At 44.6% G+C, this 6,401-nt stretch overlaps 1 pseudogene; it reads right to left on the bottom strand.

Moving 5' to 3' along the window:
* Window positions 1-801: 801 nt before the first annotated feature.
* Window positions 802-6,401, bottom strand: part of LOC103749935 — a 7,334-nt pseudogene continuing 1,734 nt past the window's right edge.

Below are 6,401 nucleotides of genomic sequence, written 5' to 3'. Positions count from 1 at the left end.
GTAAGCTTGAAGTAGCAGTGTCTTGACAGAAAAGTATAAGGCTAAAGACCAAAGGAACTATGCATAACCACTAGTCTCTAATCAGTCAAGTTGTTTTTCATGGAGATTTCGGTTAAAAATTCTGAAACTGCTGTTGATGTATACAGAGATAGATTAGCCAATTTTCTCATTCTATGACAAAATACCTGAAAGAAACAACTTAAAGGAAGAAAGGTTTATTTTGGCTAATGGTTTCAGTTCATTGTAGTGGGGAAATCATAATAGAGCAGCTCCATCTGCAGTGGCAGGAGCATGTGGTAAATGTTGTTCACATGGTGGTGGATCAGGAAGTAGATATGGTAGCCAGAGCCCAAGGTGCATATAACCATCATGAGACTGTCCCTGGTGAGCTACTTCTACCAATCAGGTATCACCTTCTAAAGGTTCCAGGGCCCTCAAATAGAGCCACAAGCTGGAGACCAAGCACCAAGATCAAAATGGAAGCCTGTGGGGGACCTTCCAGATCCAAACCATAACAAGGTAAACAAAGAAGTAAATGGATGATGGGCCACAGAGCTTGATTTCTTGATGTCAAGGAAGGAAGTTCTGGGGGAGCTAGGGGATGGGTACAGTGAACTTTATTGATGGTATTCAAGAGAGTAGGGCTCCCTAAGCCCCTCCCCTTCTTCTGGGAGTCTAGGATGGAAACTGTGAAGGGAGATACTCAGTGTGTTGGGGGCTGAGTTGGGGCAGGCACCCCCACTTCCCCCAGTCGAGGGCCTCTCTCTTCCTCTGGCTGGGATGAGTGTGGTTCAGGGCTTCTTACTCCTTGGAAGCCATGTGGACCATGAGGTCCACCACTCTGCTGCTGTAGCCAAATTTGTTGTCATACCAGTAAATGAGCTCGACAAAGTTGTCATTGAGGGCAATGCCAGCCCCAGCATCAAAGGTAGAAAAACGGGTGTCACTGTTAAAGACGCAGGAGACAACCTGGTTCTCGATATAGCACAGGATGCCCTTTAGGGGGCCCTCGGATGCCTGCTTCACCACCTTCTTGATGTCATCATATTTAGCAGCTTTCTCCAGGTGGCAGATCAGATCCATGACAGACACATTGGGTATAGGAACATGGAAGGCCATGCCAGTGAGTTTCCAGTTCAGCTCCAGAATGACCTTGCCCACAGCCTTGGTATGCTGGTGGATGCAGGGATGATGTTCTGGGCAACCCCAGGACCATCACACCACAGTTTCCTGGAGGGGCCATCCACAGTCTTCTGGGTAGCTGTGATGGCATGAACTGTGGTCATGAGTCCCTCAACAATGCTGAAGTTGTCATGGATGACTTTGGCCAGGAGGGCTAAGCAGTTGGTGGTACAGGAGAGGTTGCTGACAATCATAAGGGAGTTGTCATATTTCTCTTGGTTCACCCCCATCACAAACATGGGGGGATAAGTAGAAGGGGCAGAAATGATGACCCGTTTGGCTCCACCTTCAAGTGGGCCCCAGCCTTCTCCATGGTAGTGAAGATACCAGTAGAGTCCACAACATACTCAGCACCAGCATCACCCCATTTGACATTGGCAGGATCTCGCGCCTAAGAATATGGAGATGGCCTTCCCATTGATGACAAACTTCCCATTCTCAGCCTTGACTGTATAATTGAATTTGCTGTAGGTGGAATCATACTAGACCATGTAGACTATGCTGTTGAGGTCAATGAAGGGGTCATTGATGGCAACAATGTCCATTTTGCCAGAGGTGAAGGCAGCTCTGGTGACCAGGCACCCAATTCAGCCAAATCCATTCACTCCAACCTTCACCACCGTGTCTCAGGGAAGAGGCTGGCACTGCAGGAGAAGATGTGACTATCTCTAGAATGGGGAGGAGAAGAGAGCTGAGGAAAGAAGTTTTAAATAAGCAAGGGAAGGAGGTTGGAGTAAGTCAGGAGGTACTAGAGTAGTTGGAAGACTCACTATGTTTAACAATATAGATACAGGACAGATAGACACATAAATATTCATGACTTTGTATACAGACACAGAATATAAATGTGTGTTTCCAAGCTCTGTTTGTGAGAAGGCCTAGAGTCAGTAACAGTGAGCAACCCAGTGTTCAAAACTTGGACTCTAATACAATTTTCCAATAAAAGAAACCAGAGATCTTCAGAGAGATGGCAAGTTCTAGAGGCAGGGGAGAATGCAAGATGAACCAGGAACTTCTCATAGTGCCCCAAACTAAGAAAATACATTGAAAAACAAAAAGATGATCCTGGTATTGTGGCGCATGCCTATAATTCTGGCTCTTGGGAGGCAGAGCCAGCCCTGGGTAGGGTATGTCAAAGGTATTCCAGAGCCAGTCTGAAAGAACCCCCAGTTGACAAAATTGGAAAGACATAAGCAACATAGCAAATAAAGTAGCATTGGATTGTAACCCAAATTGTAAAATAAATATTCATTAAACTATATGGGTACAAGCAAACAATTAAATAAATAAATAACAAATAAACAAATAAATAAATGAAATAAATGGTACAGGAAAGAAAAGTTTCCTCTATCGGTCCAGATCTAGAGTGTCTCTCAAAGTCCCATATGTTAAGGGCTTGGTGATCAACCTGTGGGTGCCATTGGAAGGGGTTGACACTTCAATAGATGGATCCTCATGGAAGGAAGTTAGATGATTGCAGACACTACGTTGAAAAGGTATTGGGGTGCTGGCCCTTTCCTCTTGTTCTCTGCTTCCCAGCTACCATGGGGTGAGCAGCTCTGATCCAACCAGGCACTCCTACCATGATCTTCTGCCTCACTGCAATCTCAAAAGCAATGTGCCCAAGAAACCATAGGCTAAAAACCTCTGAAACTAAATAAATCTTTCCTCCTTATAAGTTATTTATCTCAGGTATTTTTGTCACAGCAATGGAAAGCTAATACAGCCTCCTTAGGGAAAAACTAAAAATAATCTATGTAGATCTTCCCTCCTCCAGGAGGTAGAGTTAAGTCCTTCCCCTCACTTTGAGCATGGACTGTACTTGGTGATTTGCTTCTGATAAGTACTGTATGAAAAGGGGGCAAAGATGAGCAGGAGTAACTTCTTAGTCCATCAAAGTAGAGAGGCATGGTGGCAGAGGCAGCCAGAGCAGAAAGCTGAGAGCTCACATCTTCAAGCAGTCACAGGAACTTATAGAAGAGTATTTCAGCTTATATTCCCAGAGGAATAAGAGCCTATCATGGTGGGGAGGCATGGTGGCAGAGGCAGCCAGAGCAGAAAGCTGAGAGCTCACATCTTCAAGCAGTCACAGGAAGCAGAAAGAAACTGCAATTGGAACGGAAGCTTATGAACACTCAAAGTCCACCCCTGTGACATGCTCCCTCCAGTAAAGCCAGATGTCAGCAAACCCATACCTCCCAAAGGTTCCATGACCCTCCCTAAACAACACCACCAACTGGGGTTTAAGTGTTCAAATAATTGGAGCCTAGGGGGGAGAATTTTCACTCAAACCACCACAGTTCACAACATCAGTAATGAGCCAGGACATGAACTTTATCTCTGTGTTCTTTTGCCCAACAACTCATAGTTCCAATCTAAGTCTTAGGAGCTAAAAAGCAACAGACACACTTGATTTGTGGGCTATATCCACAATATTAGACCAGGACTCCCTGCAAATATCAAAGCCATAAGAAATAATGTAGATCTGAGAAAATGTCACAGGCCAGAGGAGATATGAGGACTAAATGTAATGTGGAAGCCTGGGTGAGATCCTGGAACAGAAGGGCATCAGTGCAGAAGCCAGTGGCATCCTGTTGTGTATATTGGTGTGTGCCTGTTATCCCAGCATTCAGGAAGCAAAGGCAGGAGGAATATTGAAAGGCAGAGGCCAGCCAGGGCTACATAGTGGGACCTTGTCTCAAGAAAAGCAAATGAACTGGGGAGATGGCTAGGTGGTTAAGAGCCATACTACTCCTGCAGAAGATCTGAGTTCAGTTCCCAGAACCCAAGTGGTGTGGCTCACAAACTTGCCTATAATTCCTGCTCCAGGGGATCCGACACCCTCTGTGGTCACCTGTACTCACACGTGCAGTCCCCCACAAAGACACACATATATACACATCATTAAAAACAAAAATAGTCTTTTTTAAAAAAAGCAAAACAAACAACAGCGAAAAAAGCCAGTGACATCCAAATAAAACATGGAGGGTGGCCAATAACTCTGTGTCACGATTGATTTCTAAGCTGTGACACTTGCTCACAGTAATGATACAAGGACTCCAAACTCTGCAAGCTTTCTGTTTGTTTTTGTCTATTCACTTGCCCATTCGTTCATGTTTATAAATAAATCTTTTACTTTACTTTATTTATTTTTTTATGCATTTACTTCATCTATTATTTTTATGTGTATAAGTGCATTACCTGCATGCATTATAAGTGCACCCATGTTGTGCAATGCCCAAGGAGGTCAGAAGAGGGCATCAGATTCCCCTGGAACTGGAGTTACAGCTATTAGCCGCCATGTAGGTGCTAAGAACCAAACCTGGGTCATCTGCAAGAGCAATCAGTGCTCTTAACCACTGAGCCATCTCTCCAGCCCCCTTGTTCATTGTTTTATGGGACAGGGTCTCACAGTGTAGTCCAGGCTTACATTGAGCTTACAGCAATCCATCTGCCACAGCCTCCCAAGTGCTGGGATCACAGACATATGCCACCATGCCCAGATGCAAATTTCCATAAATACAAACCTATTCTAAAATTTTCAATTTACTTTTTAAAAAAATGTTTATTTTTAATTTATGTGTATGAGTATTTCACCTGTATGTATGTAGGTGCGCCACACACATGCAATACCCATGGAGGCCAGAAGAGGGCATTGGATCTCCTGGAACTAGAGTTACTGATGTTTGTTAGCTGCCATATGGGTACTGGGAACCAAACCCAGGTCCTCTGCAGGAGCAGTGAGTGTTCTTAACCACTGAGCCATCTCTCCAGCCCCCAAATTTATTTTTTTAAAGGCCTTGAAGGCCAGGGATGTAGTTCAATTGGTAAAGGGCTTACATAACATGCACAAAGCACTGGATTCATTTTCCAATATCACGTAAAATCAGGCCAGGTGGCACACACCTGTAATCCCAGCATTTGGGAGGTAGAGGCAGGAGTATCAGGAGTTCAAGTCTGGACTACATGAGACTGTCTCAGAAGAAAAGGACGGTAAATGGGCCCTGGGAAAGGCACAAGCCTGGTTCGTTAACTAAGAGAAAGCAGACCCATCTTGCTGGGCTAACTAGAAGTGGGGAGAGGGGAAGGGAATTCAAGAGTTCGCAGAGTCAGACGGGTTAGCCTGGCATGACCTTGTCAACCTGAGCTTCATTGGTTCTGCCACATACCAAGTGAGTGATCTTGAACAAACTCTTTAACTTCTCTCTGGGCCTCAGTTTCCAGATCTGTAAAATGGGACATTAACAATGCCTTCCTGATAGTTTCTAGTTTGGACTTCACATTAACAGCCTACTGCATGTCTTTTGGTGAGGTATGCCTACCTGTCTTGCTGCGTGTTTACCTGGGATTGCTAATCACAAGGCGTGTACATGCTCAGCTGTAGAAGATATTGCTGAGTAATACACCAAAGGTTTTGCTCCTCCGATGGGATTAACTTTTTATGAAGTCTTTTCACACAGATTTAAATCTATACTCTTCATCATTCACTCAGGAAACAGAATGTTAAGCAAAACCCCAGATACTAACAATTCTGTTTTGTGATTCCAGAAAGACAAATCAATGGCTTAGAAGTCAGCACAGTGGGCACTCTTGGCAGAAGACTTTGGACTTCTAGAGGCACAAGAGGAACTCCTGGAAGGAGCCCTGAGCTGGAAAATTTCTCTTTCCTGATCTGGGGGCTCTAGCTATCCCATGTGCTCCCTGTGAACATCCAGCAAACTGTACATAATGCTTTGTGTAATATTTTCTTTGTTGCTTGCTTGCTTTATGTTTGTCCACTGCTGGGGATCAAACCCAGAGCCTCATGCATGCTAGGTGAGTGCTCTACCACTGGGCTGCACTCCCAGCCCTTGTATGATGCTGTGACCTCATGCTGCTCATTATGAAAAGTTGATATTAGAAAAAATCCAAGCCATATGTTGTACCACATGACTAAGCTCAGCACTTGAGAGACTGAGGAAGATTGCTACAAATTCAAAGCTATCCTGGACTACATAGTGAGATCCTGTCTCAAAAAAATAAATAGAGGGCTGGATCAAGATGGCTCAGTGGTTAAGAGCATTGACTACTCTTGCAGAGGACCTGGGTTGAGTTCCCAACACCTACATGGCAGCTAACAACCATCTGTATCTCCAGTTCCAGAGGATGTGACACCTTGTAACCTCCTCGGGCATTGCATGACACTGGTGCACTTACATTTATGCAGTCAATACACTCAT

This window comes from Nannospalax galili, unplaced genomic scaffold (genome assembly GCF_000622305.1).
Source record: "Nannospalax galili isolate Female #2095 unplaced genomic scaffold, S.galili_v1.0 scaffold185, whole genome shotgun sequence".
Lineage (NCBI taxonomy): Eukaryota > Metazoa > Chordata > Mammalia > Rodentia > Spalacidae > Nannospalax > Nannospalax galili.
Note: the sequence above shows the minus strand (reverse complement) of the source record. Positions and strands in the feature narration are given on the sequence as shown.